Below are 27,944 nucleotides of genomic sequence, written 5' to 3' on the forward strand. Positions count from 1 at the left end.
GCTCATTCTTTCCACGAGAAATGTGAAAGATTAAATAAAGCATGTTTAGATGGGAAACAGAGTTCAGAGAAGTTACTTGACTTGCCCCAAACCACACAGCAAACAGCAGAGGCAGTTTCCAAACCTGGATCCGGTCTGATTTCTCAGTCCCAAATGCTAAGGATCCAGAGGGTGGGATGGGAAGGGTGCTCATGGAGCTCCTCCTTGCTCCCTTCCTGCCTGCCTCCCCTCCCATCTCCTCTCTTCCCCCCTGCTTCCCCTGGAGGCTCAGACCTAGGCGGAGCTTCCTCTGCTGCCTCAGCTCCCCTGTCATCTCAGCCCGGGCTGAGATTTATGGATCTCACTTCAAGGATTTTTCTTTAATAATAACATTTATAATCATTTTAGAAATTAAGAGCTGAAGATGCAAAGCATTTTAATTAAAATAATCCGCAGTTGATAATTATAGGACTCTCTTAGCTGGAACCATCTTCTCTCAATCTGTCACACTCCCCGAGGAAGGCAGGCGACGATAACTGCGAGCACGTGAGCGAGGCTGGTACCTGTGTGTGGTAGAGTGGCCCAGGGGTCCCTCTCAGAGGCTGCCTGTCGGGAAGGTGGGCTTGGGGTGAGCCGGCCAGGCAGAGAGCTGGGGTTGGTCCCCTGTGATCCAGGCAAGGCTGGTTTCCCAGTGGGCTCAGGGGGGTCGAGGCCTCAGGCGCGGAGGGATACAGGAAGGCCATGTAGTGAGAAGTAGAGCCCTAACTCCCCGGCCCACCCTCCCTGCGCCCCCTGCACTGTCCTGCCCTCTGTGGTCAGGAGAGGGCAGCGAAGGCCACTGAATGCAGACCCGAAGCCTGGACTGGGAGATGGGGCATAAAGGACAGGAGAGGAGCCCGGCTTGGTGGGGGTGGGCACCAACAAGTCAAGAAAGCCCCTTCCCACACCTGCCACTAAGACGCCATCTGCCCAGCCCTGGCCCCACTGCTGCCTGTAGGAGACGCCGGAGAATGAGACACACCCCTTCCCCCTTAGGAGCTCACACTCCTGCCCATGATAAATGTGCGAACCAGCCACAAGAGAAAGCGATTGATGACTAGACTGAAGCTGCAGCAGTGGGGCCAGACATCGAGTCTGCGTGCGAGGCCAGCAGAGAGGCTTTCACAGGGAAACGGATGCCTGGGCAGGGTTGTGAAGGATGAACAGGAGTGCGGCCCCAATGACAATCACAACCACTAGGATTTCCTGACTATTTATCGGGCGCCAGCTACTTACTGCACAGTGCAGCATCTCATTCAAACTTCACAACGAGTCTGAATGATCAGCGTTATGGGAAGCACCTCTGTTGTCTTCCAGGTAAAGAAACAGGCTTGGAGAGGTTGTGCCCTGTGTTGGAGGCCTCCACAGAGAGGTGGAGTTAGGCTTGAACCTCAAACCATGCATGCCAGCCCCTGTGCTTAGCCCGTGGGCTCCAGGGCACTCTAGGATAACAGACTTCTGCAAAGGACACTTCCCCAGAGGAGGGAACATGTACAGGGGGTCCAGGATTCAAAGCAGGTGACAGGAACTGGTAAGATAGGAGGTCAGAGCAATGGGTGGTTGTTACCCTGCCAGATCAGTTTTGGGAAACCTTAACCGAATGACTTCTCTCTGTGGGCCTTAGTTTCCCCATCAATACATCTAGGGTGGGGCTCTCTCTAGAAACCCTTCTGGCTTGAGGGATCTTCAGCTTCTGGGCCCACAGCTGCATCTCAAGCTCTGGACAGAGTGCCCCACCCCTCTCCCAACCCTCAGCCTTAAGGAGGAGAAGGGGGTGCCGGGGAGATGCTCCCCACAAGGCTCCATGTCAGATCCACTTAGGTTAAAAATCTGATGGGTGTGGGGGTCCTGGTAGTGGCCTCAGAGAGACCTCCCTCGGGCCGGTGAATGCCTCTGTTTCCCCTTGGGAAAAATGAGAGACATAGGACCCGTCAGCCAGGGAGAGTGCTTGGACCTTTCCGCCAAGAAGGGACGGCTGCCCTGGCAGCTGAGGCCAGACCTGACTGGCTCCCTCTGTGGCCCAGGCAGCTTCCCTCCGCACTGCCTCCCCAGGCAGTGGACAGGGACCAGAAGAGGATTATGCAGACTCACTCATGGATAAAATTGGTTCTCAGCCTGAGGAGCCGCAAGGGGGGGGATTCAGGATGAACATCTCAGAGGCCCGGGGCTAGCACACTGGCAGCGAGGTGGCCTGGCGGGGGGGTGGTTGCTGCCAGTCCAGGGCATGACATCAGGGCTGCCCTCCATCCCAATAATTACATCTCAGGCAGTTTCCCAGTAGGTACCTGCTCTGTGCCCTCCAGAGGGCAGACATTGGCTGGAATCACTGAGAATAAACTTTGGCCAGCAAGACCCTGGGCTTCTGGGGAACAGTGCTGGGTGGTCAGTAGAGGGTACACTTGGTTTACAAGGCTCCAGGCTTTGGACAGGGATGAATGAAGTGAAGGCTTGGAAGGAGAGGGGAGTCACCCAGAAAGCCCACACTTCTAAATTCTGCCCAGCAAAGCACACCCTTCACGTCATTTCCTAAAATAGTGGCCTCTCTGGATGGGGAATTTCCCTCCCCCACTCATCCCCCCACCTTCAGAGAACACTGGAGGCCAAGGTGATTTCAGTAACAGAGTTTAATTGCAGCTAAAAATAATGGAACAACCCACATCTCATTTCCTGTATTTTATGACTACACACACCCCAAATGGGGTGGGTGGGGTCAGCAAAAATTCAGGAGAACTAGAAAATATTTAGATGCAATAGAATAAGTGAAAGCAAATGAATGGCAAGATGAAGAAAGAAAGATGATGAGAGAAAGTAAATGAATGGCAGATACTGGATTCCGAATGATGGTTATTTTGGATGGAGGAAGGCAGACAGATGGTATGGGCAAGAGGAAGTCATACAATTAAGTAGTGACCATTATCAAGGTGTTAGCTTTTATGTCGGGTGATGGATTTATAATAAGTATTATATTTTTAACGTGAATGAATGAATGAAAAGCAGGACCAAACATGGACCAATGAGGAGAACATAACAAAGACTGTAATTATTCAAATTCTGAATATCTGAGCTTCCAAAAAAATTGGGGAAAATATTTAAAAAAAAAAACATGAATTCTGAGATTGGACCGTATGACCTTGGCTTCCTGGGCACCTGGATCTCTGAGCCTCTCTGGCTTTCCAAGAAGAATCAAAGCCCAGATTATCCAGAAAATTTCCTCTTTTTGAAGCAGTACCCAGCATGGTTCCCTTAGTGCCCTGAAATCACAGGGGAAAAAATTACTTTTAATTAAAAAAAAGATTATCCAACATACTGAAGGCCAAATGGTGTCTGCTCCTCTAGGACCCAAGGGACCATAGCTCCAGGAGAGGCTGAGGCCAAGGGTACTGAATGTGATTTGGGGAGGGGTCAGGGCCAATGGAGCCCAAGGGCCTATCCACCTCAATTTTCTCACTGCACTTTAGCATTCCTGCCCTGGGAGTCTTGGCCCCAACTTGGGTCTCAGTGGGCTGAGTTTCCTTACCACTGCCATCCCCCTCCAAGATTAGGACAGGGGGAATTGGCCCTCTCCCAACCTCTGTCTCCATCTCTCTCTTGTCCTCCCCTCCCAGCTCTCCTGCTCCCATCCAGGATATCTCTATAAGGAAGGATTCCTGTGGGCCCTGGGCTGTCAAACTCATTGTATTATCCTTCCTTGGGGTGTCCAGAGATATGGGTGCTCCAGAGAAGCTTCTCTACTTTCCAGAGCAGCAGGAGGGCAGACTTCCCACCATCCCGGTCAGGCAGAGGCTCTGGCCCCTTGCCTCAATGCCCCCAGGGAAGCAGCAGAGATGGGGGGACCCTGATGCCCCCTCCTTGTTCAAACAGCTCTATCTCTATCTTGCACGTCATAAGCTCTTAGGTCTGAGTAAACTTCCATGGTTCATGTCAGTGAGGTGTCCCGTGCCAGTCTGCCAGGCTACAGTGGGCAGAGCTGAGAGAGCCAATGTTTTTGCAGATGGGGAAGACAGGAAGGCCAGCTCAGAGGCTGAAGCTTGGGAGGGGATGGGGTGAATATCTGGGCCCAACAAGTTCTACATGTAATACTCCTGCACAGCACCCCTCATGCCCTTGACAGTGCTTTGAGGGCTGAAGGTCACTTGGATATGTGGCTAGTGGCTCAGTGTTCTCAGTCCCCACTTTGCAAGGATGGCTGTAAGAAGACAGGTTCACGATACTTGTGGAAGACAGAGACTGACCTAGAGCCCAGTTCTCCCAGTTCCCAGGCTGGAGCTCTCTCGGGCCACTATGCCAGCATCCCTGCCTCCCTCCATGAGGCCATGGGAACAGGGGCTGCCTAGACTGTAGGAAGGCTCCCTCTACTTTCCACTGTGGGAAGGCCGCACCAGGGAAGGGGGTCTGACAGGGTAAGGACCAAGGACAGTGGCCGCAGAAGGCTTTGGTGTAGCCTAAGAAAGCCCCTGGTAGCAAGACTCCTGAAAAAATATCAGAGAGAAGATAGGGTGTGATCTTGGCTCTGTCTGTTTTTAGCTGTGGCACCCAGGCCTGGCCGTTTACCTTCTCTGAGTTTCAGGGTCCCCCTGTGCAAAATGAGATTTTCATTATTCATCCTCCTGCCTCACAGAACCACACTGAGAATTAAATGTGATATGACGGGTTGCAAAAGAGTCTCCTAAATGACGCTGGTCAACTCTAAGAGCTAACCCTTTCTTCTTGATGTTGTCCAACAGAGGGCAGAAGAGAAGGCAGTCCCAGTCAGTGGGGGTGCTCGGGGCTAGGAGATTCTGCAAACATGCACTGAGCATGTACTGTGCCAGCCGCTGGGCTGGGTGCCAGGGACAGAGGGGTTAAGTTGATCAGTGTGGCCCCTGCTTTCTTGGAGCTTAGGCTCTAATCCAGTGACCCTCAGCCATGGGTGTGCCATAGGATCTTCTGGAGGGGGTGATGAAAACATCAGCACTCAAGCCTCATTCCAGACTGACTGAAACTGAATCTGTATTTTTTTAAGCTCCCAAGCAATTCCCATCTGCAGCCAGAATGAGACAAGAAAATCAGCAATTACAGTATATTCTCATCCTTGCTCTGCTCAGTAAAGTACAGGGAGAACCTTGGAAAGGTGCCTAAGTCAGATTTTTGGTGGTGGTGGTGGTGGTGGTGGTGGTAGGGGAGGCACAGGGAAAGCTTTCCGGAAAAAATGACAGATGACCCCTAGCAATATGATGGCAAGTTGGAAGAAAGAAGGCAGTCCTGTGGACCGAGTCCAGAGGGTGAGGGGAAAGTGCATGAGATAAGGCTGGAAGAGGCAGCCAGGGCCAGATCACAGAGGCACATTTGCCCTATGAGGGAGTTGCACAGACCCCAAAGGCAATGGGAACACTGGAAGATTTTAAGCAAGGGAGTGACATGATTAGATGCCTGCTGTCTGCCTAGGGAGTGCATGGTGTTCATCTGGGTGGCAAAGAGTTCCCAGCAAGATGGGGATGAGGACCTGTCTGCTACTATGGGGAGGGCAGAAGCTCTCCCCAGGGCCACTGGGTGCTCCCAGTTTAATCTGAGTTCCACGGTGCATTAGCGAGGGGCTCCTGGGCCAGCCAAGTCCCTGGTACTAATCGGCCACTGAAGCGAGATCGATGGCAACTGCATTGATCTTGCCTCTCTTTGGCTCCTTAAAGAGCTTATTGACCAGAGAGCCTCAGGGGGCTGGGACGTGAGGCAGAAACCTGAGACTCATCCAAATGCGGGAGGAAAGCAAAGAAGAAGAACCTGAGGAGCGGGCCCCTCCCTGGCCTCTGCCACCTCCCCCAGTCTCACACTCATTGGGGACTTGTAGCCCCACCCCCACCCTCCAGTGGTTGTTTTCCCATTCAGAGATCAAGCCCCTCCTCCCTTCTCCCCCCACCCTGCCCCCACACACCAGGTTCTGGCCACACAGAAAGGCCTTCTCTTTTCTGCTCCTCTGCCTCTAGGTATGTTGTTCTCTGTGTCAAGGATGTGATCTCTACCTCCATTTCTCCATTCTGACCTACCCCTTCTTCCAGGTCCAGCTCAAATATCACCTCCCCTGACAAGCCCCACTCTCCCACCCCAGGCCTAACCTCATCTCTAGAGCAAGAATCCGGTCTTCTGAACATCCACAGCAGCTGATACTTAGCCACATGTGCAACACGGGTCACACTTTTTACAACCATTTACTGTATCCCTCTCCCCAGAATGTAAGCTCCTCAAAGATAGTGACCTTGCCATTCACCTTTGCATCCCTAGCACAGCATTCCAGCCCAGTGTAGCGTTCTGGAATGAATGTTGAACAAACGAATGAAGGAATAAATGAATGCTCTAAAATGTCCTAAGGACTTCCTTCCTTAACCCTACTCCAGCACAGCCCCCTGAGGGTAGCAAATAGTAGAGACTGTGCTTAATTGAACATGGATGGCCATGCCTTGGGTCTAGACCCTGAAATATTAGAGTTGAATGGACACTAGTGTCTTCCTATCATCAAGTTCAATCTCCAGTTTTACAGTTGAGGTATCAGGTCCAAAGAGAGGATATGGCTCCCTCAAATTTCACAAAAGCAGGTGGCAGGCCCAGGACCTTCCAGACGGTGCTTTATTTGGATCTGGCAGTGGGGTCATTGGAATGACATTGGCATTGGCAGTGGGAATGACCTCCAGACATTCCCATCCATTACTGACTTCTTGTGACATCCTTGGTCTCTTCCACTGGGTCTGGCTGATAAGATATCTGTTACCTGGGGTACAGCAAGGAAGTTCCCAGAAGACCAAAGTTCTTTCTTATCTTGACTCATTATGTGACCAAAGGACAAGTCACTTCCTGCCTACAGGCCTCAGTTTCCCAATTATTAAAATGGAGGCAAAGATTCTCTGTCTTTTCTCTCCTGGCCTTAGGAGAGGTGACACCTGCCATTCTTTGAAAATCATCATCAGAAGGTCATGGCATCTGATATCAATGAGAAAGGGCAAGAGAGCCCAGGGTCCGGGAACTCAAGGTGGGGAACATAGCCTGTTTTTGTTTGTTCACTTTTTGTTGAAATATAACATACACACAGAAAAATGCACTTATCATAAGTGTGAAGCCTAATGAGATGTTCACAACGGAACCATCTATGTAACCGATATTAAGACCAAGAAACAGAACCTCCCTGGCCCCTGAGAAGCTTCCTTGGGCTTCTTCTACTCACTGCCACCCAAGTCCCTCATGCTGTCTTCAAACACCACAGATTAACTATGCCTCTTTCTGTACCTTGTATAAATGGAAACCTACAGTATGTCCTCCTGGGTGTACGCCTTCTTTTATGTAACATTGTTATTCTGAAACTCATCCATAATGTTGCATGTCATTGTTGAGTGCCCCTTCTCATTGTTAGGTAGTATTCCATTGTGTGAACATACTATAATTTATTTATCCACTCTATTGTTGAAGGGCATTTGGGTAGTTTCCAGTTTGGAGCTATTACAAATAGTGTTAAAATAGCCTGTTTTTAATATTTTAAACAATCATTTTAGAAGACAGATGCTTAAAAACAGCCAAGAAGAAAATAATTTTGCACTTATTCCCTCATTTGATAAATAGCTATTAAGCACCTACTATGCCCTGGAATGATCTTTTCCCTTCCTCTCTTGAGCTTAGCCTTTATAGACTAGGTGATATCCCATCTCTTATAGAAAGTCTTTTGTGGTTGCTCCTAATTCACAGTGTCCTCCATCCTCCTCTGAAGCCCCAACCTGGGTCTTCCAAGAACACACAATAGACATTGAGTTCACATGCTGGCCCGGTCCCTGCTCTTTCTCTGTGCTCATTTTCAGGTGGGCGTTCCTGAAGAGCGAGTGCTGGGTCTCCTGTTTCTCAGCTTCCACAATACCATGCACAATATTAGGCATATTACTGAACTCACCAAACAGGAATTGAACTTCACTATATCTCAGTTATAGGAAGGTAGTATAAATAAATGAAGATCTTCACTCTCTATCCACACCCATAAGGAAACAAACAAAAAAAAATATGCAGAACATGGGCAAAACCCATAGATGGCAATGGATGGGGCAATGCATTGCATTAGTCTTGAAAGTCAAAATGAAATAGATTCTAAAGCATGGGCTGCTATGGTTTATCTTTACTTCTCTTTCCACTCATTGGTGCAAATAATCAGAAATTGTTTGGTAGACACAAAAGTTTTGGATGGGGGCAAAATTCAGCACCATGACAGTTGTCTTGACTGTTCTCAGGAAACAACAACAAAGTCTTCTAGAAAGGTTCCCTACTTCAGTGGAGTTTTAGAATAGTTCCCATTCCACTTTCATTTTCCTACAGACTCCTACTAATCTTTAAATCCCACCTAGTGAAGTTGAAAAACATAGTCGTTTTTTAAAAAAAACTTTTTTAATGTTTATTTATTTTTGAGAGAGAGAGAGAGACAGAGTGCATGCAGGAGAGGGGCAGAGAGAGAGGGAGACACCGAATCCGAAGCAGGCTCCAGGCTCTGAGCCGTCAGCACAGAGCCCAACTCGGGGCTCGAACCCACGAACAGTGAGATCATGACCTGAGCTGAAGTTGGACACTTAACTGATTGAGCCACCCAGGCACCCCTGAAAAAATAGTCTTTAAAACCAGATAGACTTGTGATTCAAATTCTAACACTATCACTTGCTAGTGCAACTTTGAGGAAATTACTTAATCTCTTGGAACCTGAATGTATTTTATTTTTAAATGGTGATTATAGGGGCGCTTGGGTGGCTCAGTCGGTTAAGCCCCCGACTTCGGTTCAGGTCGTGATCTCACGGTTCATGAGTTTGAGCCCCACGTCGGACTCTGTGCTGACAGCTCAGAACCTGGAGCCTGCTTCAGATTCTGTGTCTCCCTCTCTCTTTGACCCTTCCCTGCTCATTCTCTGTCTCTGTCTCTGTCTCTCAAAAATAAATAAACGTTTATAAATGGTGATTACAATGCTTCTTTGTTTAAGATATATTTTTAGGTCTAAAATTTGCATTTTTGTAGAGATTATTATTATTATTGTTTTTTGCTGAGATTAGTTCTATGTTTGCATTCATTGTGAGCATACTTTCTTTACATCTTTGAGGACAATTATAAAAGCTGCTTTAAAACCTTTGTCTGCTAATTGCAAACCGTGGATCATTTTAGGATTCATCTCCATTGATTATCTCCTATGGGATTATCTCATTTCTTGTTGCTTTTTACATCAACAATTTTGGACCGTATGCTGGATATTGTAGATAATGAAGTTGTAGAGACTTTGGATTCTTCATGTGGTTATGAAGAGTATTTGGTTCTTTTCTTTATTTAGCTTAGTAGGTAACCTGAATGAACTGTCCCCTGCAAAGCTGTCACCCCTTTAATGAATTGCAGCTGAAATTTCTGTTCAGTTCCTTATAAGCTCTGCTGGGCAACTTGACTGCTATCCTATACATGCATTGATTCAGGGGGTCAGCAGTATTTTCAGGCAGAGTTTACACTCAGAATCTGGGGTTCCCCTATCTGGTTCCTGAGTTTCCTCCTTCATTTTCCACCTGCCACAGTCGCCTTGAAATCTATTCCCTCCATCTTCAAACCAGTATGACTGCAGGATTCTCTCCAAGTTTTAGCCATCCAGCATGGGAGGACAAGGGCTTGCCCTCAGGCTAACCTTGCAAAAACTGAGAAATTCACTCGGTGCCATCCTCTTCTCCCAAGTGTCCATAATCTCCCTGGCCCCTTGACTCTGAAATTTGTCTGCTTTTGAGTCGCTCTCCTTCTGAAAACTATTTTTTAATATTTTGCTCAGAATTTATAGTTGTTATCTGTGGGGCAGTCAGTCTATTAAGAGCTACTCAGCCAGGATCAGTGGCAGAAAAGCCTATAATACCTCTCTGAAGAGCTGTGTTGAGGGTTGTATGTGATAACGTCTATGAGATGCTCATAGTTGCTCAATAAATGTTGCCTCCCCATACTGCAAGTCCCAAGCTTCAGCTTTTATGCCTGATATCATCATTCTGTAAATACAGGGTTTGTTCTTCTTGAAGGTCTTTCATCTATATTGTATCAATCTATGCTCACAAAATCTCTAAAGGATCTGCAGGATAGGCAATATTCCTCCTCTTTATAGGTGAGAGAACTAAGGTTCAGAGGAGTTATGGACCTGCCCAAGGCCACATAGATCATTGGTAGAAGAAGCTGGACCAGTCCCCACATTTACTGATGTCTCCCTCCAACAGTATCTGTTGACAGCATGCATTACAAACCCAGATAAGTTTTGGGGGGGGGGATTTATCCCACACTCCCAGGACCTTTTCTACAGAGGAATCCTGGGGTTATGGAGGGTGTGTCTTCCCCAGGCCCAGCCTCACCCCAGAAATGAAGTCCTGCAAATGGCAGGGGTCAAGCACTGATGGGTGCGAACACCCTGGTGAGTTTATGCTAAGTGCCTCTGAGGATCCCTGCATTTATCCTAAGTCTAGACAGGGAACAGTGTGTGGTCATAGTGTCAACATACAACCCGGCCGCCCACAAATTGTGTGCCTTGGGGCATTAAACCCATTTTCCTAACTCTTTAAATGGGAAAAATACCTACTTTGCCAGCTCTGTGGGTTTATTGTAGCCACTGAGATTATGTGAAGAACGTAAGAGTACCTTGTAAACCAACGGTGTGTGCTTGTAAGGTTGCATGTACATAAGACAGTGCTGCCATGATCCGTAAGTCCCCACCACTCAGAGAGACACAGGACTCCTCCCTCGCTGCCACACACTGACATGAGTTTGAATGCCTGAGGTGAACCCACTCAAGGGGAAGGTTAGGGGCACCTGGATGGCTCAGCCGGTTGAACATCTGATTCTTGGTTTTGGCTCAGGTCATGATCTCATGGTTCATGAGTTTGACCCCTGAGTTCGCTCCACGCTGACAGTGCAGAGCCTGCTTGGGATTCTCTCTCTCTCTCTCTCTCTCTCTCTCTCTGCCTCTCTCCTGCTCACTTGCTCTCTCTCTAAATAAATAAATATGTTTTTTCTTTTTTTTTTTTAAGAGGAGGTTTAGCAAAGCAGGGTTTGGGATCATATAACACTGCCTCCAAATCCTCGCTGCTTAGCTGTGCACCTTGGGGTAAGTTACTTCACTTCTCAGAACCTCAGTTTCTCTACCTAAAAAATGAGAATGGCCATGATAATGGTAGGAATAGTAAATAAATCATAAGGTTATTATGAGGATAAAATGTGATTATGTATGTTAAGTGCTTTGCACAGTGTCAGGCAGATGGTAAGTATTCAATAAATAATAGCTAATAATAAAAGTGGCAAATGTTACCTGTGGGTGCACTTCCTACATAGGCTCTGAGAAGGCTGCTTGGCGCAATGGAAAACAGCAATAATGGTCTGGACTCCCATGGCTGGCGCTGTCCATGACCCACCATGTAACCTGGGACCCTGAGAAACTTCCTCCCGTCTCTGGACCTGAACGCCTCATCTGAAACAGGACAGGGGTTAGACTAGGTCCTGTCCCCTCGCTCCACATTCCACTGCTGAGTGGATTCCAGACCTTCTTAGGCAAGGCAAGAGATGTGAGGAAGAAGGAGGGATTGGCGAACTCAGGCTCTGCCCCAGGCCAAGCCCCGAAGGGATGGGAAGGCGTCCAGACTCTGCTGAGCTCGGGTAATGTGGCCTGGGTGGTGCGGGCTGCAGAAAAGCCCACGGGAGGGATACATTTCCCACATAGAAGGGGAGAGGGCACCACCAAGAAAACAGAGCAAGTCCCAGCCAGGCAGAGGGAGCCAGAGGCCCCCAGAGTAGAAGCTGGGATTTCAGCCACAAATCAAACCCACTCAGGCCTCTGCCCAAAGTCTCCCCCCAATATGCCCCTTCTTATGGGAGGCAGGTTTTAGTTCCATCCTGAAGTGAGCTAATCCTTGGGCCTGGCCCAGCAAGGCCTTACATAGCACATCCTTTCCCCACCCCACCCCCGCCTCTGTTCTCACTCCTCCAGCAGGAAGTAGTCAGGCTGAAGCTGGGACCCCAGCTTTGCCCTTTACTGCTCTGTGACCTTGGACAAGCATCCTAGTCAGTCTGGGCTGCTATAGCAAAACCATAGACTGAGTGACTTAAACACCAAATATTGATTTCTCATGGTTCTGGAGGCTGGCAAGTCCAAGATCAGGGTGCTGACAGATCCTTGTCGGGTGAGGGCCCGCTTCCGGTTGGTAGATGGCTGCCTTCCTGCATCGCACATGGTGAAGGAAGCTTGCTCGCCTGTCTCTTCTTGTAAGGGCACTTAATCCATTTGTGATGGCTCCACCCTCATGACCTTACCACTTCCTAAGGGCCCCACCTCCTAATATCATCCCCATGGGGGGTTAGGGTTCCAACACATGAATTTGTGGGGGACACAAACATGGGGTCTGTAAGGAGTCTCTCTACACCTCTATATCCACATCAATAAACAAGGGATGATGATCCAATTGTCATAAGGTTTCAACAACAATGTATTTTATTTTTTAAGGTTTATTTATTTATTTTATGAGAGAGGGAGAGGCAGAGAGGGGAAGAAAGCATCCCAAGTAGGCTCTGTGCCACCAGCACAGAGCCCAATGCAGGGATGGATCTCAAGAACTTCGAGATCATGGGGGCGCCTGGGTGGCACAGTCGGTTAAGTGTCCGACTTCAGCCAGGACACGATCTCGCGGTCCGTGAGTTCGAGCCCCGCGTCAGGCTCTGGGCTGATGGCTCAGAGCCTGGAGCCTGTTTCCGATTCTGTGTCTCCCTCTCTCTCTGCCCCTCCCCCGTTCATGCTCTGTCTCTCTCTGTCCCAAAAATAAATAAACGTTGAAAAAAAATTAAAAAAAAAAAAAAGAACTTCGAGATCATGAACTGAGCTGAAACCAAGAGTCCAACACTTGACTGACTGAGCCACCCAGGTGTCCCTCAGCAAAACAATGTATTTTAAAGTGTGTGAGCTGGGGCGCCTGGGTGGCTCAGTTGGTTGAGCGTCTGACTTCGGCTCAGGTCATGATCTTGCAGTCTGTGAGTTCGAGCCCCGCGTCGGGCTCTGTGCTGACAGCTCAGAGCCTGGACCCTGCTTTGGATTCTGTGTCTCCCACTCTCTCTGCTCCTCCCCCACTCAAGCGCTCTCTCTCTCTCTCTCTCTCTCTCAAAAATGAATAAATGTTAAAAAAATAAAAAATAAAGTGTGTGAGCTGGGCATTCGGTTTGTGAGTGCTGTAGCTGACACCCTCACTCCAAGCTATTCCAGGGTCCACAGTCTTGTTTCAGGCAGAGGCCTATAGCTGTCATGTCACTCCCTGCAGATCTCATACATTTCTTCATTTACTCAAGAAATAGTGAATGGGGGGCACCCGGATGGCTCAGTCAGTAAGCATTCAACTTCGGCTTGGGTCATGATCTCCCAGTCTGAGTTTGAGCCCTGCTTTTGGCTCTGTGCTGACAGCTCAGAGCCTGGAGCCTGCTTCAGATTCTGTGTCTCCCTCTCTCTCTGTTCTTCCCCTGCTCTCTCTCTCTCTCTCTCATAAATAAATAAACATTAAAAAGTAAAAAAAAAAAAAAAGAAGAAGAAGAAGAAGAAGAAAGACAGAAAAGAAATGGGCATCTACTCTGGGCCAGACCCTGGCTAGCTCAGAATTTTTCCAAGTTTAATGTGCACTCAAATCACCTGTATCTGATTTAAATGCAGGTACCGTTTAAATATAGGTGATGGGTGAGGTCTGAGATTGTGCATTTCTAACAAGGTCTCAGCTGATGCTGATGCTGCCGGTCTGTGGACCACATTTAGAGGACCAAGAGGCTAGACATGAGGGCTGCCATTCTGAGCAAGGTGCATCCCTGCTTTCTTAAGGTTCAGCATCTAGCAGGAGACATGGGGCAAGGGACACTCAGTGGATGAGTGTGTCACTGTCAGAGAGGGTGATAGGGACACACCTGACCTTCAGAGGGCTTGGAGGGCATCCCAGAAAAGATGGCATGGGGAGTCCTGAATGATTGCTGAGGAGTCAGATCAAGGGGAGAAGTCAGGACGTAGGGGAGGAAGATGGCGGGGCACAGAGAAGAGCCTGGGGTGTCTCTCAGGCCTGTGCCTCCTTTACTCCACCCTCTCACCAAGGGCCTTGAAGCTGTTCACCTGAGCTCAGTCTGGTGGGAGATGGGGAGCCTTTGAAGGATTTTGACCAAAGAAGTGGCAATGGTCAGATTGGGGTTCTGGAAAGCTCCCTCTGGCTGCTGGGAAGAGAACGGCTCCCGGGCACACCTCAGGCTGAGCCACTGCAGGTGGAGAAGGCATGTCCTGCTTTCAGAGACATCACACATCCCCCTCCTTCCCTCCTATTTTCCCACCAGCACCGTCTCCATGGCCCATAACACCCACACCAGCCCGGGGATTTTAGGCAGACAACCAAACAGAACACAGGAGCTCCAAATGCCACCCCACCCCAACCAACCACTCAGGGTGTCAGACCCCCAGCCAAGGGCTTAGAAAGGAAAAAGAGAGAAGAGCCCTTTCTGCCATGTGCTCCTGCCTTGGCATTCAAAGCTCAGCGAAGCAGAAAAACAAACAAACAAACAAAAAAGCAAGAGAAGACCCTCACCCAGCATCCTAAGCTCAAAGGGCCTGCCATCCCCTGAGAGAAGGCATCTCAGATTTGCTGCTGGAATGGAAGAGGGGGTGGAACTCAGGGCAAGGGGGAAGTGCTTCTACACAGGCTAGCAAGATATCCCGAACCTGGACAACCAGGGGAGACATGAGGTCCTTCTGGAAGGTCTAATCTGCTGTACTGGCCACTTCCTATCTTGGGTACCCGGAGCAGGTTAACAGGAAGAGGAGAAGGAGCAGGCTTCTTGGGGTCACGATTCACCTCTGGAGTGTCCCACTTCCCAGGGCGGCTCTTCGCGTGAGCGTCGGCACTGTGCAGAGGCTGGGTCTGCGTCCCTCCTCTGCTTGTCATTTTCGATCACCTGTGTGGCTAGGAGACAGAGCTACAACTGATGCTAATATTGATGCATCCATCCTCTGGGGTCCTGTGGAAACTATCAGCTCCTCAGACCCTGTGTCCCGGGTCCCAAGGTGCCGGACAAGACTCCCAGGCAGGGCTTGCGCCTCACAGACCCAGGCCAGAGGTCAAGACCTGGACACTCAGGAGAGTTAGTACCGAAGGACAAGAGATGTGTTTCTACCAGGGGACCAGGTACACAGGGTCTGAGGACTGGTGGCTGTGGGCATTAACTGAGAGCGTGTGAAACTTCAGAAAGCACTGTAAGGTCGGTCACATCATTTGCCAGGACCCCTCCCCGGCAGCCCCACACATGGGCACGGTGGTGCATTTGGCTCAAGTCCACCTCGCCCAACCCCTGAATTTCCAGGTTGCTTCTCGTACACTCTATTAAATGGATGAAAGGACATGGACTTTGGAGTCCAAGAACCCTCTGTTCAAACCCCAGCTCCTGTACGAACTAGGTGACCTTAGTTAAGTCACCTTACATTCCCAAGCCCTGGCTTTCTCGTGTGCAAGCTCGAAACACCCACTTATGGGAGGGTTGTAAGAATAAGGAAAAGAAGGTCTGCCAAGCGCTTGGTACACTCTAAACATGCAGCAACCTTCCGTTCTTATCCCGGGACAAGAGTTAAAATATATATAAAGCCTTGTCTCCTTCAGCAAGGAATTTCCTGGCAGGAATGAAACTCGGCCCAGAATGTGACAAACACGCACCCTCAACTGCCACCCCCTCACACCCCTTGTTCAGGGCCATTCTCCCTGGGGACGGCCCATGTCTCCCGATTGTCTAAGCAATCAGGCTGCAGTGACCTCTGTAATCTGAGCAAGGCAGAAGGTGGGAAGGGCTGTGTACCTGAGGGACTGGAAGTCTGTGGAGGCAGGGTCTGAAGCACGCATGGCCGAAATGAGATGACAGCAGCTGTCCCGGGTACCTGTGCCTCCAGAGGGTACCAGGCATGTAACAGAGGCAGGGGACGCTGAAGTAGCAGGAGAGAGAGTGTCCCTGGGGGGCTGGAGAACATTACTCAGGGTGCATCATGGGCACCTCAGAACAGCAGCCATGGGGAGCCAGAAGGTTTCTCACAAGATGAGTATAGTGAGGCTGGAGGGGGAGGACCAGAGATGGGGAATCAGGTAGTCAGGTCAACTTACATTGGCCAGGAGCTCCGGGTAAGCTCCTTCTCCACAGCCTCAGGCCTGACAGACAAATCACTATCAAGCTCTGAAGAGAAGGCTGGGCAGAAGCAGACAGACCTGGGTTCAAGCCCCGACTCTGGCGGGCCACCTCTGAGGCCTTGGGCAAATCAAGTCACCTGAGCCCCATTTTCCTCTGGGGCCTCATGGGAAAGGAGCGCCTCATGGCCTGGCCCAGGATTCCTGGGATTATCACACAAGAGAACATGAACAAAGGGTGACACAGACAGTGAACCTTGGCCTCTGGGGCAAAGATGTGGCTTGTGGTCATTCTGGATGAAGCTGCACAGAATTCCTCCTCCTCTGGGAGACAAGAGCAAGGTGTGGACCCAGATGTCGGGGAGCAGATGGAACTAGAGGGGACAGCAGGGACAGCATCCTGCCCAGGCTGGAACAAGAGCACCCTCAAGAAAGCGCCAGAGCCACGGTCTCCAGAAGACAAAGCCCACAGACCCGACTCCTTGCTGCGGGGGCACAAGTCCTGATGGTGGGACATAATGCATGTGCAGAGACCTTGGCACAGGAGGTCTGTATCACCCATCCGTGCTCCCCCGTCCCTCTCCCCCTCCCCCACCTCAGTCCCCACTGTCCTGACCTTCCTCCGCTCTGGTCCCTGGTGCCCCAGGCTCGGCGGCCTGGCCCAGCCCCCCAGAAGCCCCAGCAGCGGTCATGGGTACTCCAGGAGAGGGTGATCTGGGCCCCCTCCCTCCCTCCCTCCCCTCACCTGCCTTCCCTGAGACCTGTCACGGGCTGCTCAGTGTTTCCTCACTTATCTGCTGGATAATTAAGCGTCCTTGTCCTCAGTCCCCTTCCTAATCTATTCATTGTGAGTCATTAGTGGATAATTGGACAGAGCTGAAGAACCTTGACAGCTCTAAGCCGGCCTCGGAGGCCCCGCCCCATGGGCTTAACAGCCGCCTTCACTGTTGCTGTAAGCCAGGGCGTCATTTTCCCCTTGCCGTGCCTCGTCTCTCGGTCACTCTGTTTACAGCTGTCCACTCCCCTCCCCACTTCCCAGTCCACCGCACGACTGTGAGCAGAGGCCTCACGTTACACAGCTCAGCATCCGGCTTCAAAGCCCTTTCCCTGGCAGTTACTAGGTGCTCAACAAACATTTGCTGAATGAATGAATGAATGAATGAGCAAATGAGTGAATGAATCATGGCATTTCACAGATAAATACTTCCTATTTCCCCCAATACTTCCAGTCGCGGGGTTTGCCTGCATCGAGGAGGATGATTGTTGAAATGCTGAAGAATGAGCACTGGAGCAGGGCCCTGAGGTCCCTACAGGCCAAGCATTAACCTTATTGTTCTGGATCCAGGAGATCCTGAGGGACCGTCCTAGGCCCTGAGAAGTCACCATTGAGCAGCCAAGAGGGGAGAGTTTCGGCATTTTAACAGGATACTGGTGCATCCTGGATGAATGTGGGGCCCACGTGAGTGAATGAATCCCTCTGTCTCTAGGTTGCTCTGGGTCTTGTCTGTGCCTGCCCTCTCTCCCTCCTCCTGTTCTGCTTCTCTTCCCTTCTGTAATGGGGTTGGAAGGGTTATTTCCCTGAGAAACACCCCAAGGAGCTCAGGGGTCCTTGGGAAGAGCATAGTCCTACCCGCGTAGCTACAGTCAGGGCTCTGACAGCCACCACAGCACAGCCCTGGAGAAAGGGCGGGATGGCCCAGCACCACCACCACCAGGCTGCCCCTGTGGAGCCCAGGCGGCCTCACCGCTGCACGTCCCCATCCCATATCAGGATGCAGAGGGGCTGGCCGGCGTGCTGGCAGCGGGACACCCAGCTCTGCACCTGGGAGTCGGGATTCTGAGAACCTGTCCCACCCCTGCCCCTGGCCTGCTGCGTGGCCTTGAACAAGTTGTTTGCTCTCAAGGCCTCAGTTTTGCCAAAGGGAAAATGTATTCTCTGCTCTAGCTCTGAAAAATCTGTCAAGATCGGCAAGCCAGGAGCCAAGGAGGCAACTCTTAGACTTGTGTGCCCAGGGCAGGCAGGGAATTCACTGCCCGGACGGGAGGGACAATCTGGCGTCACTCCGGTGGTCCAGAGCTGCCCATTCTTGGACCAGTAGGCTATAGCAGAGCTCTCGCTTTTCTCAATGTTTCCTTGGCTTCTTTGACAAGAACAGGTCACAGGGGAAAAGAAGGTCTTTACAGACATTACCTGATTGACATTATTCTCAACAAACAGATGATGCAACCATCAGCCCCATTTTACAGATGGAGAAACAGAGGCTCACGAGGACTAAGAGAGCACCCTAAGATTTCACACTCATCAGTGATGAATGACCACAGGTCTTCTTGACTCTGTCCGTAATGCAGAAGCCAGCACAGAAGAGAAGAGACTTACTGTCTGTCTGCCGCCTCCTTTGTCCCCTCTAGTGCATCACAGCCCTGTCTCCACACACAGAGACCTTCCCGCCTCTGCTGGGCTCTAGACATCTAGGAGCACATATGGTACTGGCTTCCTGGCAGGAGAAGAGCTGCTGAAGCATCCCCCTCGGCCTTGGGGCTCCAGCTGGGGCCAATCCAGCTGAGTTGGGGGATGAACCAACTGGCAGAGCCTTGAGGCCAATGAACTGTGCGCTGGGAAGCCAGCAGTGGCAACAGCAGAGGCAGGGTCAGGCCCTCAGAATGGGAATTAGTGCACATTCTGATCCCTTTGGAGGACTCTCTTGGGTTTCTTGGGCCAGGATTTTGGAGCATGAGACATCAAATGACAGGTGCTTGTAGACACCTGGGCAGCCAAGGAGGCGCTGAACCCAGCCACAGGTGGAACCTCCATCCCTGGGAAGGCCAGCAGGAGCCCATCAGGGGTGCAAGTGTTGGGGAGCCACACCTCTCCCTGACTCTGAGGTACTGGACAAGAGGCAGGACCCGAGAGGTCTGAGCTGACCAGCCTCAACTTCCTTCTTCCCCTGGTTGCTCCAGAGTCTGAGGCTGAGTTGAGCCCCAGGTGGATGGGTCAGAGAAGCTGGGGCATCACAGCGAGGGTATAAAGATGGCCAAGGGGCGCATGGTGGCTCAGTCAGTTAAGCATTTGACTTGGGCTCAGGTCGTGATCTCACGGTTCATGGGTTCAAGCCCCACATCAGCTGTGCTGACAGCTGAGCCTGGAGCCTGCTTTGGATTCTGGGTCTCCCTTCCCCCTGCCCCTCCCCTGGTTGTGCTCTGTCTCTCTCTCTCTCTCTCAAGAATAAATAAACATTAAAAAAAAAAAAAGATGGCCAGGTCGCACCTCAGCACAAATACACACACCCTCACCTGGACTGTAGGAACACCATGCAGATTCCATCTCAGAATGTCACCCTGCCAGGCTTCACCCCACACAGTTCCTCGAAAGGGCTTTTCCTCATTAATGATGTCACTCTTAGGGAGGGTCCATGCCTTAAATTCTAATCACAGTCCAATTAGTTCAGCTGCAAACTTCGAGATGACGTCCCAAAAACACCGGATGGGAGAAAGCTGTCATGGCAGGAAAAAGACCAGGGAATCATCCAGAAGTGAACAAAGGATAAGAAGCGGACCTCATGTGGCTCCTTTGTTCCTCATAACACTCTGCGAGGCAGGAGCTATTATACTTATTTTAAAGCCAAGAAAAATGAAGTTCAGGAAGGTGAATTGGCTTCCGGAGATCACATGTAATGGAGACCACATGAATACCCCCCAAGAGATTTCGGGTTTTGATTCCTTGCAAGGCAATCAACGTACACAAACCTCCTCGTATGGGGTTTCTTTTTCTCCCAATCTTTTAGAGTCCTACCCACACCAAATTCAACAGCAACTTTTTAGCAACCTGCCCAAAGCATTAAATTAATTACCATGGCAACATAACTCTTTTCTGCACTCATATTTAATTGACTTATGCCATGCTTGATTAAATTATCTGTACAACTGACATAAACAGGTTTGGGAACACACATGACATGGGCAAATGAGAAAGGAATCGTCTTACCTGCCAGGTAGTTCCAAATAAGCAGGCTGCTGCTGGCAGGATTGACAGGGTGAGTAGACAGAGGTCAGTTTATATAGACCTCACTTAAGCTGTGTTAGTTAAGAGCGTTTGCTTGTGGCAGGATTTGAACCCTCATTTGGCTAGCTCCTTTCCACTATACCACACAGAGTCTCATAGCCAGCTCCATACTTCTGTGCAGGGTCAGCCCTATGTGGATCTTAACTCTTAGGAGTCAGCATTTTCAGTTATACGTAGGGGCTTCTCCAAGCCCCTGGCATCCCTTGTCCTCACCCCATAATGTTCCCCAATGGCCTTTCCTAAAAGCAGGGTGGGCAGGGAATGCCCTTGAATGTGGTAGTACAGGAAGACAGCCTGAAACTGCAGGAAAGGGAGCTTTGACCTCCATTCACACCTTCAAGCAAGGCTTTCTCACCTTCCAGCACAAGGTGGGCTGGGGGTGGGGGGAGCCTCCCCCTCTCCTTTGAGCGGGTCCCTACCCCCCATTGGGGGAATGCATACCCACACCACAGTGGAGCTGTGTGATCAAAAAGGTGACGCAGAACTGGGCACCTAGTAAGAGCTTTAAAACGTCATTTTCTCTCCCTTCTCCCTACATTAGAGAAAAGAAGTTCTAGGTTCTTTAGATGCTTAGGCTTTCAGGACTGGAGAGAATCTTGCAGAAGAACAAGTAGTCCTCTATTTTCCAAACTGTCACGGGGCCCATTCCTTCCTTAGGATGAAAATGGACAGTTTGAGAAAACAAGGTTGTCGAGAATGTATGGGAAACACCTGATGAGACAAAGTTCTAGAGCTCTACCAGTCCCACTCAGGAGCTCTCCCTGCCCACCTTTTCCTTGAGAGAACCCACCAGGGAATAATAATATGGGCTGAGGACAAGGGAAGTCAAGGTCTGGGAAACCAACCGACATGTAACTGAAAAGCGAATGGAACAGTTTTCTAAGTCCGGAGGATGGACAATCCATTCTTCCAGACTTTTCCCCAGCACATCTTACAATAGTCTTCTGAGGAACCCTCTTTGTAAACCCCTGATCTTTTTTTTTTTTTTTTTGGTAAGGTTTATGTTTGAGACAGAGAGCAGGGGAGGGGCAGAGAGAGAGGGAGACACAGAATCTGAAACAGGCTCCAGGTTCTGAGCTGTCAGCACAGAGCCTGATGCGTGGCTCGAATCCACAAACCACAAGATCATGACCTGAGCCGAAGTTGGATGCTTAACCGAATGAGCCACCCAGTCACCCCTCTCTTCCCCTCATCTTACTGAGGAGTTGAATGGGGCCCTGAAAATGGCAGGACTTTGCTTAAAGGTCCCAAGCAACACAAGGGAAACTGCATCATCCTCAGTGACTTCATTCCATGTGGCTCGCCTCCTTCCCGGCTATCCCCTCCCCCACTGCCTCTCCCAACTCCCCAAAGATGTACAAAGAGGAGGACCCAGAGGGGCCCCAAGGATGGTTTAGCCTCTGCAAATGTTCACAGCCTGGTGGCTGGAGGGTCCCCAGGAGCCAAGAGGTTTGGGGCACTTCTGGAGAGGACTTTGCTTCTCCTGGTTTGCACAGTCCCATGGGAAACCTGCCAGACTTGCAAGCAGACCCCCTTGGCCTGTGAGCATTAGTCAATCTTGCCCAGGGCTGTCTCCTCCTGGGGCTCTTCTCTGCTGGTCCAAAGCTGTGGAAAGACAGCTGGAGGCAGCGCCCACATCCCGTCTACAGCAGAGGCGTGCTGCCCTAGCAGCCCCACTCCTGGTAGTGGTGTGGTGGGGAGCTGTGTTTCATTAGAATTCTCCACAGTGCAGGTGGGGAGAAGAAGGGAGGAGGAGAGGGGTCAAGGTCCTGCTCGTGATGGCCTCCTGGCAAAGTTGCCATGGCCCCTTTCGGTCTGACTCCATGAACTGTGGCTCCCCATGGTGGTGGCTACGGATGACCCCCAGTTGGTGCTGGGCAGGGATGTCAAACTGGCAGAACCGACGTCACCTGCCTTAACACCTGTTCATCTTCACGCTCCAGGGCTACTCCTGACTCAGCCCCTCTGTCGCGTCTCTGAACCCGAGCATTCTAGATGGTGCCCCTGTGCCTCCTGGCCTCCCGACATGTTTGCTCCACTCCCTCTGGGCCCTCTCTCCTGTATGACTACACCAAGTCCAAATGGTGCTCCCTGATGGGCCACACCACTGCCTCAGCCCACAGACCGTCACGCCTGGGCCTTGGCCACCATGCACTCCCATGGCCCCTCCAGCACTTTGGGCCCCACCTCCCGCACACATTATCTCCCTGCATCCTTTTTACCTCCTTCTCACCCCTCCATACCACACCCTCCCTTTCTGGAGGATCTGACCACTGCCAACACTCTGCAGGGCCAAGAGTTGTTATGACTTATGTAAAGGGAGCTGTTACAATGGTGACATTCCAGCCATCAATGACCCATGAGGGAAAGAACTTGGTAGCCTGCTACCCAAGGGTCCTTCTGAAGTCCCTCTCATTCTGCCTCTTTCAGGAAGCTGCTCCCACTCCCTTACCCACCTCTGCTCCACCTTGGCTCAGAGACCCCTCTTCTGTGTCCCAGAACCCCCTGTCCCCCTCCATTAACGCACTCACCACGTTATGGGAACTGCTACTTCTCATCTGCTTCCCCTTTGGCTGGGGTCTCAAGAGAGAGGGGATAAGCCTTCTTTAGCCTTCTGTTCTCAGCACATCACGTAGATGCATGACGTCCCACAGGCTACTGCTGTTTGGACATCTTGGTCAAACAAAGCAATGCATCATTTTTTCAAATAACCTTACAGGCAGCCAAGGAGGGTAAAAATAAGTCTCCCCAAAGGGCACAGAGGATGAGACATTTGCACAGGAAGGGCTTGGAAGACCTGGGAAGGGATGGCGACACTGGCCGGACGAGCTGGTCCGAGACTCTGAAACTCAATGTTCCAATTCACTCTGGCAACCCCTGACTGCTTGTCGTGCCAAGGAAGTTATTGACATTGAAATTGAAATTGAAATTGAGTTAGGAGAGGGGAGGGAGGCCTGCGGGAGCCATGCAAATCAGTGTGAGGGAGATAGATGGAGACATTCCTATTCTGGGAAACTCTTTATCATCCCAAGTTCCCAGCTCCTGTTTATTCATAACCTGTTGCCACTAATTGGCCTTTCGTCTTTCTCCAGCTCAAAGGCTGTGGGACTGGGCCTTCAGGTCACTTCATCCAAGCTCCTTCCAACAGCACTGCTGGTCATGAGCACCTCCTACCGGCCAGACACCATAGAGACTGCTTTGTGTAGATCAGTGCTAAATGTCGGCCGGTCTCGACCACCCAGTCATACCCCATCCCTTACTTGGGAATCCCCACCATAGCAGCCCTGACAGGGTGGTCAGCCCCTAATTAAATAACTTCAATGACAGGGAGACCACTACCTCACCAACAGCCCATTTTGTTTGTTGGACAGCTCCACTGTTCAAGAAGGGTTCTTCTTGAGCTGAAATGGGCCTCTCCATTGGTTGCCATGGGTACTGTCCCTCCCTCTCCCCCTCTTCCTGGAGCTTCTGCAGGGAACACCTCTGTCTGAGGTCTGGGAGGCAGACAGTGCTTTGGGGTGAGACGGATGGTGCTCTGGACACCCTCCTGGGGCTGGGGAGACCTTGAGTGGCCCTGTCTCAAAGAGGACAACCCAACCGTCACTCCTCTGTGTGTGCACATGCTCCCTCCCCCATGTGTACTCCTGTTTGTCACTCTCTCCAACTCTCATTTACCTGTCTCTGTCACCCAGACATCATACAATGGAGCCCAGGTACAAGAGAGTCAGCTGCAATCAGAGCAATGGGAAGGTGGATTGTAGGCAGACTGACAGACGGAGAGAAAGTCGGGCGGACTTCTGCAGAAATGAATGCAGCAGGCAGGAACAAGTCTAACAGTCTTTCCTGAAGACCAATGGACAGACAGCTAGGCCAGAAATACAGACAGCCAGGCACTGAGTAGGGAGGGTGTCAAGCAGACCCCTGACACGTAAGATGAACAGGTACCTTGCTTGAGAAATGAGCCTTGTGCCACTGAGGTCAACAGTCTGCTCTCCTGGCCTCTGAGCCCTGCCTGGCTGAGAAGTTACTAAGGACAAGTCTTGGCTCTGTGAGGAAAGAACACGCTTCCCTCACACCCCAGCAGGCCAGACCCTGCACCTGGGTGAATGGCCTCAGTCCTTGTCATCCCACCACCCTCTCCACCCTCCCAAAGGCAACTTCCCTCCTGTCCCCTGTGAGCCACTCACTACAAAGTCAGGCAAAGGACCAGAAAGGGAGTCTACATCTCCCTCTGGAAGCTTCCACAGACTGTCCACTGCAAGGATAGTCTCTAAAAGAGGCAGGCGGGAAGGAAATGAGATTTGACATTCACTGAGCACCTGCAAGGAGCAAGACCCTTCACATTTACCATCTCACTAATGACATTTCTACCCTTCATGGGTATTATGAGCCCATTTGAGAAATGGAATATCATATAAGTGAAATGGCTTGACCAAAGCCCTTCAGCTAACAAGGGGCAGAGGTCAGATTTGAACCTGGGTCCACATGACTTCAGGATCACACTCTTCTCTTCACTCCCCACACCATCTCCAGAGGACACCCTCGTGGGTGGATTCCCTATTTTCTTGGGAGGATGAGGCAGCCATGAGAAGGTGGGGGTGATTCATGTCCTCAAGGAAGTTCCCACTGGATGAGGCTGTGAATTGGCCCAGAAATAACAGATGATGTCAGCCAGGGCTTCCCCCCTCCCTGGGCCCTTGGCATCACCCTCATGGGACCGTCACCAGAATTGATGCACCAACAATTACAGAATTGGATTTGCCCTTCCCTGGCTCGGCCTGCTCAGACGTCATCCCTGATGCTCAGGGAACACCTGTCTATTTGCCCAGCTCCCTCATCATCACGTACACCCTCCTCCCCCTCCCAGCCCGGGAATAGCAGGCAGCAATAATATATTCTGGTCGCGTTGGGCTGTCCATGCATCACCCAGCATAACGCAGTTTCTGTCCTGAACCGCCTGACCTGCCCCTCCTTGCACGTCACATTTCCCAACCTGTTTCTCCTCCAAGTGCCTAACTTCCTGGCTCTTCGTTTCACTTTATAGCCTCACCTGTCAGTCAGACCCAATGCTCGGCACTCTAGCTGAACCTTTTGCTTCTCGCCTGATGTTGATGTAGATGCTTCCTCAGACTGGGCTGCTGCTGGTTGTTTTGGATAAAGGCAGGGAGGGGCTGGAGCCGCTCCTACCAGCTCTCAAGAGTCAACTGCACACATCTCTTTCCATCTCCATGTCCCGTGGCTTCATGCTAGTGGACTGAAATCAGTCATGGTAAGAGTGTTTACACCAGAGAAATTGGTAGACACTGCCGATCAGGGCTTTTTTCTTGCAGGAAGCCAGATGTTGAACATTTACCAGCACACCTCTGGATAAAGGACTTGCCCAACCAAGAACAACCACAGAAGTTCCACACACTTCAACATAGTGGATGACAATCCCATTACCTTCACCCCAAGCCCATGATTGGACACCAGGTGAGAGCCTGGCCAGGTTTTACATGGGAAAACTGATGCTAAAAAGTCCAGTCCAAGGTTGTCTCGTAGGTCAAGAGCAGGGCCAGGATTGGGACTCTGTGGCTTGAGTGAGGTCTCTCACAACTTCTCCAGGCTGCCTGCAAAGCAGGTGGGAACAGACTTCTTGGTTCAGGTCTCAGGAACAGCAGGACCAATGTGGCTTTGGCCCAGGTCAGAGCATTTGGGAGATCCTGTCTGGAATGGTGTAGGGCCAGGCTTGGCATGGTGGGGAGGAGCCCTCTTCTGTCCTGCAACCAGTAACAGAGGCTTTACTCACAGCACCTTCTTACCCCTCTACTAAGGAAACAGGAAGGAGTTCACTGGTCTTGCAGATCAAAGCAGTTACTGCAGAATCTAAGAGCTCAAGGGCAAAAGTGGGAGATGTGTGGGGGTGGGGATGGACACAACCCATCCCACAATGTCCTATGCGGAGTGTCCATGTCATTAGAAGGGGTGGTGGCAAAAGATGGAATTAAGGTAGATGAGGGCCTGAACATGGCACACACACACACACACACACACACACACACACACATTTCACGTGCAGATCAAAGCCTCATGGTTCCTGGGGCAAGTATGCATACTCCTCCACAGCAAGACAAAAAAAAAAAAATCATGCACCCTGAGGCATGCTGGCAAACAGACACATGTAAACATGTTCACTCCCAAATGTGTACACTTAGAGAAGTAAACATTCACCTGGAGGTGTGCTTACACAGGCACGCATGCTGAGAACCTTCACTCTTCACCAGCTCCTCTTAGCAACCGACTTGAGGTTCCCCACATCCCCGGATTCTACACTGACACCCTCCCTGGCCTCCTGGCTTCCAATCCCAACCTTTACACAGGAGCCACCTGATTCTGATCTTGACTCTCTCCTACATGAAAAGTGTCAATGGCACCTCACTGCCTCTGGCATGAAGGACTCAGACTGGCATTCGAAGCCCTGGGAAATCTGGCCCTTCCGCCTACCCAGCTGTCCCCCATTTCCCCGTCCTCCGTCCCTCACCATTCACTTCCCTACAGTGTTTCTCCTCCCGCTGCCTCTAGCCAAATTCCCCTCCATGTTACAAAGTTCCGTTCTTCAGTAACACCTTTAGAAATGTCCCAGGTAGAAGTGGTTGCTTGTTGCTCTGAGCAAACCCATCTCTTTGCCTTCTTTTGAGGCCTTTGACTGTGTCTGGTTTGCATGAGAGAGACCAGGGGCATGCTTTACTTCGCCCACTGCACCATAGGCCCTCCATGGCTCATTTCTTATTGGTCTTAGATTCTGGCATGCACTAGGACTTCTGGAAAGGTTTGTAGGCAGGTGAGTTGAACCATTGCCCCTTCTCATCACCTCCTCCCTTGCCTTCCCTCTTCTCTGTATTTTTGATGGGTCTGGTTTTCTCTGTTAGGTTCTCTAGAAGTTAAGGGTGCCCCCCTCGTATGCTGGAAGGATTTGGGAAGGCCTGTCAGTCATCCCATTGCCTAGGAGGAATCCTCAGACTAAAGGGAGACTCCAGGAGTCACTAAGTCCCTCCCTTCTGTGTTCAAGCATGTGGTTGGTCACTAGCAGATCTCAGAGACAAATACAGATTGTCTCACTCCACTCCCCAAATCTTGCAGGGGAGCTTTGCTCTTGGAATATCCTTCCTCATGCTTGACTTCAGAAGATAGAGAATTGTAGTGTTTGCAGAGACTTTGGCCGATCTCTTATCTTCCCTGGAATCAGACCCTCCTCCCATGCTATGCCAGCTCTTGGAATGTCTCCAGGGTTGAGGAGCTCATTCCTTATAAGGTTGGACACTTCTTCTTGTTAGAAAGCTGTCCTTGCCTCCTGTGACATATCGCTGACCCAGCTCAACCCTAGGAGGCCACAGCAGTCTCCAGGACCGGCCTCTGAATATCATGAGCAAATGACACAGCCCTGTTTGTTCACTCAACCATTCCCCACAACATGGATTACACACCCTTGCCCTTCTCTGAATGCTTATCCCTGTGCCATACCTTTGCAAATGCAGCAGGGAAAACCAGGCCTGCTAGAAGGGCCAGTCTAGTCCTGACTCAGCACCAGCTGGGGCTCCCAGCCCTCCCTACTGGCTCCACCCCTCCCACCTGACTCGTTTCCATGGTCCTTTGCTCCATTTCCAAGGCACGCAAGCACTTCTGGCAGGGAGGTATCTCTTACCCCCGGGGCAAGAGCTCTGGGTTTG

This window comes from Lynx rufus, unplaced genomic scaffold (assembly GCF_022079265.1).
Source record: "Lynx rufus isolate CCGP_SWC_20201006 ecotype Redwood Valley unplaced genomic scaffold, mLynRuf1.p SCAF_18, whole genome shotgun sequence".
Taxonomy (NCBI): Eukaryota; Metazoa; Chordata; class Mammalia; order Carnivora; family Felidae; genus Lynx; species Lynx rufus.